General features: G+C 59.1%; 1 non-coding gene across 1 annotated transcript; it reads left to right on the forward strand.

The window, feature by feature from the left end:
- The first annotated feature begins 9,123 nt into the window (after window positions 1–9,123).
- LOC131862964 (5S ribosomal RNA) lies at window positions 9,124–9,242 on the forward strand. The gene has a single exon (XR_009361899.1). It is a non-coding gene; the product is annotated as a 5S ribosomal RNA (ribosomal RNA).
- The last annotated feature ends 2,394 nt before the right edge of the window (window positions 9,243–11,636 follow it).

Here is an 11,636-nt window from a genome sequence, read left to right on the forward strand (position 1 = left end):
CAGATAGTTCCAAGGCGGCCGAGGAGCCTCACCGCATAGCAATCGGGGTGCGAGGCGAGGGATGCGGCGAGAAGGACCCAACGGCTACACGGAAGAGGCTTCGGGGCCGCCTCGGAATGGTCCAAGCATCGGACGCGCTTGGGGCGACTACCAGTGACAACCCCTTATCCCGCGACGCGTCCGATACACAGATAGTTCCAAGGCGGCCGAGGAGCCTCACCGCATAGCAATCGGGGTGCGAGGCGAGGGATGCGGCGAGAAGGACCCAACGGCTAGACGGAAGAGGCTTCGGGTCCGCCTCGGAATGGTCCAAGCATCGGACGCGCTTGGGGCGACTACCAGTGACAACCCCTTATCCCGCGACGCGTCCGATACACAGATAGTTCCAAGGCGGCCGAGGAGCCTCACCGCATAGCAATCGGGGTGCGAGGCGAGGGATGCGGCGAGAAGGACCCAACGGCTAGACGGAAGAGGCTTCGGGTCCGCCTCGGAATGGTCCAAGCATCGGACGCGCTTGGGGCGACTACCAGTGACAACCCCTTATCCCGCGACGCGTCCGATACACAGATAGTTCCAAGGCGGCCGAGGAGCCTCACCGCATAGCAATCGGGGTGCGAGGCGAGGGATGCGGCGAGAAGGACCCAACGGCTAGACGGAAGAGGCTTCGGGTCCGCCTCGGAATGGTCCAAGCATCGGACGCGCTTGGGGCGACTACCAGTGACAACCCCTTATCCCGCGACGCGTCCGATACACAGATAGTTCCGAGGCGGCCGAGGAGCCTCACCGCATAGCAATCGGGGTGCGAGGCGAAGGATGCGGCGAGAAGGACCCAACGGCTAGACGGAAGAGGCTTCGGGTCCGCCTCGGAATGGTCTAAGCATCGGACGCGCTTGGGGCGACTACCAGTGACAACCCCTTATCCCGCGACGCGTCCGATACACAGATAGTTCCAAGGCGGCCGAGGAGCCTCACCGCATAGCAATCGGGGTGCGAGGCGAGGGATGCGGCGAGAAGGACCCAACGGCTAGACGGAAGAGGCTTCAGGGCCGCCTCGGAATGGTCCAAGCATCGAACGCGCTTGGGGCGACTACCAGTGACAACCCCTTATCCCGCGACGCGTCCGATACACAGATAGTTCCGAGGCGGCCGAGGAGCCTCACCGCATAGCAATCGGGGTGCGAGGCGAGGGATGCGGCGAGAAGGACCCAACGGCTAGACGGAAGAGGCTTCAGGGCCGCCTCGGAATGGTCCAAGCATCGGACGCGCTTGGGGCGACTACCAGTGACAACCCCTTATCCCGCGACGCGTCCGATACACAGATAGTTCCGAGGCGGCCGAGGAGCCTCACCGCATAGCAATCGGGGTGCGAGGCGAGGGATGCGGCGAGAAGGACCCAACGGCTAGACGGAAGAGGCTTCAGGGCCGCCTCGGAATGGTCCAAGCATCGGACGCGCTTGGGGCGACTACCAATGACAACCCCTTATCCCGCGACGCGTCCGATACACAGATAGTTCCGAGGCGGCCGAGGAGCCTCACCGCATAGCAATCGGGGTGCGAGGCGAGGGATGCGGCGAGAAGGACCCAACGGCTAGACGGAAGAGGCTTCAGGGCCGCCTCGGAATGGTCCAAGCATCGGACGCGCTTGGGGCGACTACCAGTGACAACCCCTTATCCCGCGACGCGTCCGATACACAGATAGTTCCGAGGCGGCCGAGGAGCCTCACCGCATAGCAATCGGGGTGCGAGGCGAGGGATGCGGCGAGAAGGACCCAACGGCTAGACGGAAGAGGCTTCAGGGCCGCCTCGGAATGGTCCAAGCATCGGACGCGCTTGGGGCGACTACCGTTGCCAACCCCTTATCCCGCGATGCGTCTGATACACAGATAGTTCCGAGGCGGCCGAGGAGCCTCACCGCATAGCAATCGGGTTGCGAGGCAGATTATTGGGAAGGGAACCCCCTGGGATGCGGCTCAAGCAGTGCCCAAAGGGACTGGAATGCGGAATCACATCGAGAGACCCAAATGCTATACGAGGGCTCAAATCGAATTATCGATTTGGCCACGACATGGACGCATCGGAACGACTACCTTTGCCGAACCACTCGCAATTGCATCCATACCGAAACCAATAGACATTTCCGTTAGAGCCCTCGCATAGCATTCGGGAATCTCGCATGCCCCTCTAAATCGACCAATGCTGGCGCTCAATGAAAATCCGAGCGCTACCACCGTTCGAGCGCCAGCATTGGTCGAGTTAGAGGGGCACGGGGGAGAATGCTCCAGTCAACACCTCCCCTATATAAGTTATTTGTCCGATTCTCGCACAACCGTAGTCTGCCTCGTCGAATCAAACAACGGTCCCAGATTCCGACTTCCGTTCCGTAGAGACCCAAAAGCTAGATGGAGGCTCGCAAGAAAGAGAGTCGGCGCATAGCAATCGGGTTTCTCGAACGTTTAGGGACCGAGCTCACTTGCGGATAGGGCAAAATCCGCCAAGCAACCCAAAAGCTAGACGGGGGCTCGAATCGAATCGCCTAGGCGGCCACAACAACGACGTGTTGGATCGACTACCAGTGCCAAACCATTCAGCAAGACTAGTCTGTGTCGAGGCCGGATAGAGATTCTCAGAGAGCGCCCGCATAGCATTTAGGAGACCTGCCGCGTCCCTCACACTCGACAAATGGTGGTGCACGTTTATAAATCCGAGCGATCCCAACCCTTTCAAGCACCAACATCGGTCGAGATAGAGGGGCACGGAGGGGGCTGCGTGAGACAACACAGTCCCCTATATAAGTTATTTGTCCGATTCTCACACATCCGAAGAATGGTCATCAAATCGGACAACAGCCCAAACTTCCGACTTCCGTCCCAGAAAGCCCAAGAGCTATCTAAAACGTTCATGGCCGGAACTCGATCGCGGCTATACCAGTCCGCCAAGCAACCCAAAAGCTAGACTGGAGCTCTAGTCGAATCACCTCTGTGGCCATTGCAAGGACGTGTTGGAGCGACTACCATTGCCGAACCATTCCGCAGGTCGAGTCCATACCAAGGCCGCATAGAGATTCACGATGAGCTCCTGCATAGCAATCAGGAGACTTGCCGTGTCCATCACAATCGATAAATCCTGGTGCAAGATTTTTGCATCCGAGCGCTCCAACCAGTCGAGCACCAGCATCAATCGACATAAACGGGCACGGGGGGAGGATGCTCGAGAACACTACCTCCCCTATATAAGTTATTTGTCCGATTCTCAAGCAGCCGAAGTCTGGTCATCGAATCGGGTCAAAGACCACAACTTCCGACTTTACCCACAATGCAAGTCATCGAATCGAACATCGGCCCCCGAGTCGGACTCCATGCGTATGTCAGGTCATCGGACCCAAATTCCGCCTTCCTGCGCATGGCGGGCCATCAATATCAACTCGGTCATCGGACCCAAACTCCGCCTTTTTGCGTATGGCACGCCTTCAAATCGGTCATCGGACCCAAATTCCGCCTTCCTGTGCATGGCGGGCCATCAACATCAACTCGGTCATCGGACCCAAATTCCGCCTTTCTGCGCATGGCACGCCATCAACTCGGTCATCGGACCCAAATTCCGCCTTCCTGCGCATGGCAGGTCATCGGACACAAATTCAGACCTCGCCAATATGCCTACGTATCGAATCGGTCATCGGACCCAACTTCCGACTTCATCCATACTGTAGGGTCTTTGAGGTTGGCGCGGTGCGCTCAACCCAGGGAGTCGACCCATCGAAGCATACACCTCCCCTATATAAGCTATTTGTCCGATTCCCACACCTGTGTAGTTTGCACCTCTGACCAGGACATCGACCCCAACTTCCGAACTCGACTGCAACGACGGCACCAGCGCCTTGGTGCGCACCTTGCGACGCACAGTCCCAACATTCGCCTTCCTGCACATGGCAGGTCATCGGACCCAAATTCCGACCTCGCGAGTATGCCTACATATCGAATCGGTCATCGGACCCAACTTCCGACTTCATCCATACCGTAGGGTCTTTGAGGTTGGCGCGGTGCGCTCAACCCGGGGAGTCGACCCAACGAAGCATACACCTCCCCTATATAAGCTATTTGTCCGATTCCCACACCTGTGTAGTTTGCACCTCCGATCAAGACATCGACCCCAACTTCCGAACTCGCCTCCAACGACCGAACCAGCGCCTTGGTGCGCACCTTGCAACGCACAGTGCCAACATTCGCCTTCCTGCACGTGGCAGGTCATCGGACCCAAATTCCGACCTCGCGAGTATGCCTACATATCGAATCGGTCATCGGACCCAACTTCCGACTTCATCCATACCGTAGGGTCTTTGAGGTTGGCGCGGTGCGCTCAACCCGGGGAGTCGACCCAACGAAGCATACACCTCCCCTATATAAGCTATTTGTCCGATTCCCACACCTGTGTAGCTTGCACCTCCGATCAGGACATCGACCCCAACTTCCGAACTCGACTAAAAAGACCGCACCAGCGCCTTGGTGTGCACCTTGCAACGCACAGTGTCAACATTCGCCTTCCTGCACATGGCAGGTCATCGGACCCAAATTCCGACCTCATGAGCATACCTACTAATCGAATTGGTCATCGGACCCAACTTCCGACTTCATCCATACCGTAGGGTCTTTGAGGTTGGCGCGGTGCGCTCAACCTGGGGAGTCGACCCATCGAAGCATACACCTCCCCTATATAAGCTATTTGTCCGATTCCGACACCTGTGTAGTTTGCACCTCCGCTCAGGACATCGACCCCAACTTCCGAACTCGCCTGCAACGACCGAACCAGCGCCTTGGTGCGCACCAAAAGTGCGCACTTTTGGAGGGCACTTTTGTGCGCTCCAAAGGTGCGCACTTTTGGAGGGCACTTTTCTGCGCTCCAAAGGTGCGCACTTTTGGAGGGCACTTTTTGGAGGGCACTTTTCTGCGCTCCAAAGGTGCGCACTTTTGGAGGGCACTTTTTGGAGGGCACTTTTCTGCGCTCCAAAGGTGCGCACTTTTGGAGGGCACTTTTTGGAGGGCACTTTTCTGCGCTCCAAAGGTGCGCACTTTTGGAGGGCACTTTTTGGAGGGCACTTTTCTGCGCTCCAAAGGTGCGCACTTTTGGAGGGCACTTTTTGGAGGGCACTTTTCTGCGCTCCAAAGGTGCGCACTTTTGGAGGGCACTTTTCTGCGCTCCAAAGGTGCGCACTTTTGGAGGGCACTTTTTGGAGGGCACTTTTCTGCGCTCCAAAGGTGCGCACTTTTGGAGGGCACTTTTCTGCGCTCCAAAGGTGCGCACTTTTGGAGGGCACTTTTTGGAGGGCACTTTTCTGCGCTCCAAAGGTGCGCACTTTTGGAGGGCACTTTTGTGCACTCCAAAGGTGCGCACTTTTGGAGGGCACTTTTCCTGTGCTCCAAAGGTGCACACCTAGGTGAGCACCTTCGACCACACCTTGTAGCACACCAAACTCTGACTTTCGACTTCATCCGCAATGCAGGGTCTTTGAGGTTGGCGCAATGCGCACAACCAGGGGAGTCGACCCATCAAACCCAACACCTCCCCTATATAAGCTATTTGTCTGATTCTCATACATGCGTAGCCTGCAGGAGCAATTAGGACATCGACCCCAACTTTCGGCTTCTAAACGAAAACAAGGTCTTTGAGGTTGGTGTAATGCGAACAACTAGGGGAGTCAACCCATCAAACCCAACACCTCCCCTATATAAGCTATTTGTCTGATTCTCATACATGTGTAGTCTACAGGAGCAATTAGGACATCGACCCCAACTTTTGACTTCTTAACGAAAACAAGGTCTTTGAGGTTGACGTAATGCGCACAACCAGGGGAGTCGACCCATCAAACCCAACACCTCCCCTATATAAGCTATTTGTCCGATTCTCATACATGTGTAGCCTGCAGGAGCCATTAGGACATTGACCCCAACTTTTGACTTCTTAACGAAAACAAGGTCTTTGAGGTTGGCGTAATGCGCACAACCAAGGGAGTTGACCCATCAAACCCAACACCTCCCCTATATAAGCTATTTGTCTGATTCTCATACATGTGTAGCCTGCAACAACGATTAGGACATCCACCCCAACTTCTGAATTCGTCTGCGTTGACCGCACCAAAGGTGCACGCCTTGGTGCTCACCAAAATCCGACTTCCGACTTCTTCTGCTATGCGGGGTCTTTGAGGTTGGCGCAGTGCGCACAACCAGGGGAGTCAACCCACCGAATGCAACACCTCCCCTATATAAGCTATTTGTCTGATTCTCATACATGCGTAGACTGCAGCAATGATTAGGACATCCACCCCAACTTTTGACTTCTTAAACAAGACAGGGTCTTTGAAGTTGGTGCAGTGCACACAACCAGGGGAGTCGACCCATCAAACGCAACACCTCCCCTATATAAAGCTATTTGTCCGATTCTCATACGTGTAGTCTGCAGCAGCGATTAGGACATCGACCCCAACTTCCGAATTCGTTTGCATTGACCGCACCAAAGGTGCACGCCTTGGTGTGCACCCTGGAGTGCACTTTGGTGCTCACCTCGGTGCACACTTTGGTGTGCACCTCGGTGTGCACCAAAGGTGCGCACCTTGGAGCGCACCAAAGGTGTACACTTTGGAGCGCACCACATAGGGTCTTTGAGAGGTTGGCGCAGTGCGCACACCAAGGTGGGTGTTGAGGTGCGTGCCGAGGTGGGTGGGTGCTAGGGTGCGCTCCATGGTGGGTGCCAGGGTGGGTGCGTGCTAGGGTGGATTCCAAAGAGGGTCATAGGGTGGGTGCCAAGGTGGGTTGGTGATATAGTGGGTTCAAAGGTGGGTACTAGGGTGGGTTCCAAGGTGGGTCACAAGTTGGGTGCCAGGATGCGTGGGTGTTAGGTTGGGTGCCAAGGTGGGCTCCTGCGTGGGTGGGTGCTAGGGTGGGTTTCAAGGTGGACGCGAGGGCGGGTGCCAAGGTGGGTAACAAGTTGGGTGTTAGGATGGGTGAGTGCTAGAGTGGGTGCCAAGGTGGGTGGGTGCTAAGGTGGATGCCAAGGTGGTTCACAGGGTGGGTGGGTTCTAGGGTGAGTTCCAAGGTGGGTCACAGGTTCAGTGCTAGGGTGGGTGTCAAGGCGGGTGTCGAGGTGCCTGGGTGCTAGGGTGTGGATGCCAATGTGGGTCATAGGGTGGGTACTAGGGTGGGCTGCAATGTGGGTGCCAAGGTGGGTAACATGCTCGGTGGGTTCTAAATTGGGTGCCAGGGTGGGTGTGCACCCACCTTGCCCGAGGTGGGTGCCAAGGTGCCAGTGTGGGTGGGTGCTAAGGTGGATGCCAAGGTGGGTGAGAAGGTGGGTGATAGGTTGAGTGGTAGGATGGGTGGGTGCCAAGATGGGTCACAGGGTGGGTGCAAGGGTGGGTAGGTGCTAGGGTTGGTGTCAGGGTGGGTGGGTGCTAGGTTGGGTTCCAAGGTGGGTGCGAGGGTGAGTGTCAAGGTGGGTCACAGGTTAGGTGCTAGGATGGGTGAGTGCTAGGGTGCAAAGGTGCCAGGGTGGGTGCTAGGATGGGTCGATGCTAGGGTGAGTGGCAAGGTGGGTCCACAAGTGTCAAGGTGGGTGCCGAGGTGGGTGCCAAGTCGGCGACTGCTATGGTGGATGCCAAGGTGGGTCACGGGGTGGGTGCCAAGTTGCTAGGTTGGGTTCCAAGGTGGGTGCCAACGTGGGTGCTAGGGTGCGTGGGTTAAAGGGTGTGTCACAACGTGGGTGCCAGGATGGGTGCGCACCCACACTGGCCAAGACGGGTGCGGGTGCAAGGTTGGGTTCCAAGCCCGGTCACAGGCTGGGTGCTAGGATGGGTGGGTGCCAAGGTGGGCACCAGGGTGGGTGCACCCACCCTGGCCAAGGTGGGTCACGGGGTGGGTCCTAGGGTGGGTAACGGGGTGGGTACTAAGGTGCGTGCCAAGGTGGGTCATAGGGTGGGTGCCAAGGTGGGCACCAGGGTGGGTGTGCACCAACCCTAGCCAGGGTAGGTCACGGGGTGGTTGTCGGGGTGGGCGTCAAGGAGCCAAGGTGGGTGGCAAGTAGCCAAGTTGCGTGCCAAGGTGGGTGTCGGGGTGGGTGCCAAGGATCCAAGGTGGGTGCCAAGGAACCAAGGTGGGTGTCTGGGTGGGTGCCGAGGTGGGAGCCAGGGTGGGTCCCAAGGTGAGTGCAAAGGTGGGTGCCAGGGTCAAGGTGAGTGCCAATGTGGGTTCCAAGGTGCCAGGGTCAGGGTGAGTGCCAATGTGGGTTCAAAGGTGCTAAGTTGGGTGCGAGGTTGGGTGCGAGGGTGGGTGGGTGCCAAGGTGTGCTAGGTGGAAGCCCGGGTGGGTCGGCATCCCATGGGTGTCGAGTTGGGTGCCTGATGGGTGCTTCTTGTCAAGTTTTAGTCGTCGGGACTCATTTCGAGCCTTAGAGGTCGTTTCTTGTCCGGTTGCCCTGTCTTCGACCTGGGAACCCAATTTTGGTCCTCGGGTCCCATTTTTTTTTGTCTCGCATCCCACTTTTGGCCTGTGGCCTTTTCGGGGTCGATTCTCGTTTTGGGCATCAGAGCATGTTTCTTCTCCTAAAACCCAATATTTGTTTATTAAGTCTCGGAACACATTTTTGTTCTCGTGGACCCATCATGGGTCTTGGAACGCATTTGTGGTCCTTGGGTCCCATTTTGCATCCCGAAACTTGTGTTTTGGTGCTTGATCCCTATTTTGGGTGCCCACCTTGCACCAAGTGCGCACCCGGGGCAAACCGAGCGCCTTGGTGCACCGGGGCAAGATCGAGCGTGCACCCGAGGCGCCCCGAACATGCACCAAGGTGCACTCGGCCCACATGTGAGCGCAGGTCGTTGCGCCCGAGGTGGTGTGTGGGCACCGCGTTGCAGACGGGACACTGCACGCACACGACGCCCCCTCCAGGTGCACGCACGTAGGCCGGGCCGGGTGCACACCCGACGCCCTAGCAAGGTGCGCGCACCCGGGCAGGGCTCACACTTGGCGAACGGGGCGCACTTCGCGAGGGAGGGTGTGCACCTCGACGGGGGTGGGTGGCCGGGGTGGATTCGCACGTGGGTCGCGGTTTGCTAAGTACACACTGCGACAAGCTCATAACGGGTGCGATCATACCAGCGTTAGTGCACCGGATCCCATCAGAACTCCGCAGTTAAGCGCGCTTGGGCCGGAGTAGTACTGGGATGGGTGACCTCCCGGGAAGTCCCGGTGTTGCACCCTTTTTTAGTTTTTCGCCGGGCGTCGCAATGCTATTTGAATAAACCTTTTGCCCGTTTGCGTTCTCGTCGGGGCCGGGCCGGGCCGGGGTGCGCTGCCCGCACTACCGCGCGCGCGGGGGGCGACACCGAGCGCGCACCCGAGGCGCCCCGAGCACACAGGCCACGGTGCAACCCGGGCGTTGTGCGCGCACCCCGGTGCGCCCGAGGTGCTGCGCGCGCACCCAGGTGAAATCGGTGTGCACCTCGGCCAGTGCGCGCTCGGTCGAGTCGCGCACGTTGGCCAAGGTGCACGGTGATGTTTCTTACTCTAAGGTTCCGCACCAGACGCCCGGGACAGGTGAGCGAAGCTGGGCGGGGCCGGGTGCGCGGCCGGGGCAGGTGCACGCAGCTGGAGAGAGCTTTGGAGCACACTTCGGAGCGCACCAATGATGCGCTCCATTCAAAAGTTTCCTGAAAAGGCAAAAAAAGTTGAGATTATAGAATTTCCCACTTGAGAGATTGTAAAAAAAAAAAATTTAAAATGAAGGAAACGCGGGTGCCAAGGTGTGCGCAGCCCAGCCCACCCTGGCGAAGGTGCACGCAAGGTGCGCACCCGAGGCAAACCGGACAATTAACCCAACTTTCGACTTCGCGCGCACCTTGGAGCGCACTTCGGAGCGCTCCTTGGTGCGCACCAATCTTGGGCACCTCGGAGTGCACCATGGCGCCCACCAAGGTGCGCACCCGGGGCAAACCGAGCTCCGACTTCGTGCGCACCTTGGAGCGCACGAAAGGTGCGCACCATGGCGCCCACCAAGGTGCGCAGCCCAGCCAAGGCGTGCGCATCAAGGTGCGCACCCTGGCGAAGGTGCGCACCCGGGGCAAACCGAGCTCCGACTTCGTGCGCACCTTGGAGCGCACAAAAGGTGCGCAACCCAGCCAAGGTGTGCGCACCCCGGTCAAACCGAGCTCCGAATCGTGCGCACCAGAGGTGCACGCCATCGTGCGCACCTTGGAGCACACTTCGGAGCCCTCCTTGGTGCGCGCCGATGTTGCGCACCTCGGAGCGCACCCGGGGAAAACAATGCAATTAACCCGACTTTCGACTTCGTGGGCACCTCGGAGCGCTCTCGGGTTCGCACCTCGGAGCACACCGAGGTGCGCACCTTTGATGCGCTGCCTTCACCAATTTCCAGAAAAGGCAAGAAAACATTGAGAAGGTGTGCGCACCGAGGTGCCCACCCTGGCGAAGGTGCACGCGAGGTGCGCACCCGGGGCAAACCGGGCTCCGACTTCGTGCACGCCGCACCTTGGAGCACACTTCGGAGCGCTCCTTGGTGCGCACCAGGGCGCGCAACCCAGCCGAGGTGCCCACCCCGGCGAAGGTGCACGCGAGGTGCGCACCCGGGGCAAACCGGGCTCCGACTTCGTGCACGCCATGGTGCCCACCGCGGCGAAGGTGCACGCGAGGTGCGCACCCGGGGCAAACCGGGCTCCGACTTCGTGCACGCCGCACCTTGGAGCACACTTCGGAGCGCTCCTTGGTGCGCACCATGGTGCCCACCAGGGCGCGCAACCCCGCCGAAGGTGCACGCGAGGTGCGCACCCGGGGCAAACCGGGCTCCGACTTCGTGCACGCCGCACCTTGGAGCACACTTCGGAGCGCTCCTTGGTGCGCACCATGGTGCCCACCAGGGCGCGCAACCCCGCCGAAGGTGCACGCGAGGTGCGCACCCGGGGCAAACCGGGCTCCGACTTCGTGCACGCCATGGTGCGCACCGCGGCGAAGGTGCGCACCCGGGGCAAACCGGGCTCCGACTTCGTGCACGCCGCACCTTGGAGCACACTTCGGAGCGCTCCTTGGTGCGCACCAGGGCGCGCAACCCAGCCGAGGTGCCCACCCCGGCGAAGGTGCACGCGAGGTGCGTACCCGGGGCAAACCGGGCTCCGACTTCGTGCACGCCGCACCTTGGAGCACACTTCGGAGCGCTCCTTGGTGCGCACCATGGTGCCCACCAGGCCGCGCAACCCAGCCAAGGTGTGCGCACCAAGGTGCACGCGAGGTGCGCACCCGGGGCAAACCGGGGTCCGACTTCGTGCACGCCGCACCTTGGAGCACACATCGGGGCGCTCCCGGGTTCGCACCGGCGTTGCGCACCGTGGTGGGCACCTCGGAGCACACCAAGGTGGGCAGCGAGGTGCGCACCTTTGATGCGATGCCTTCACTAATTTCCATAAAAGGCAAAAAAAAAACGAGATTTTAAAATTTCCGTTTTGAAAGATAGTGAGAAAAAGGGAATGCTGGTGCCATCTTGAGCCCGCCCTGGTGCGCAGCCCAGCCAAGGTGTGCGCACCAAGGTGCCCACCCTGGCGAAGGTGCGCGCCCGGGCAATTAACCCAACTTCCAACTTCGCGC

This window comes from Cryptomeria japonica, unplaced genomic scaffold, assembly GCF_030272615.1.
Source record: "Cryptomeria japonica unplaced genomic scaffold, Sugi_1.0 HiC_scaffold_54, whole genome shotgun sequence".
Taxonomy (NCBI): domain Eukaryota; kingdom Viridiplantae; phylum Streptophyta; class Pinopsida; order Cupressales; family Cupressaceae; genus Cryptomeria; species Cryptomeria japonica.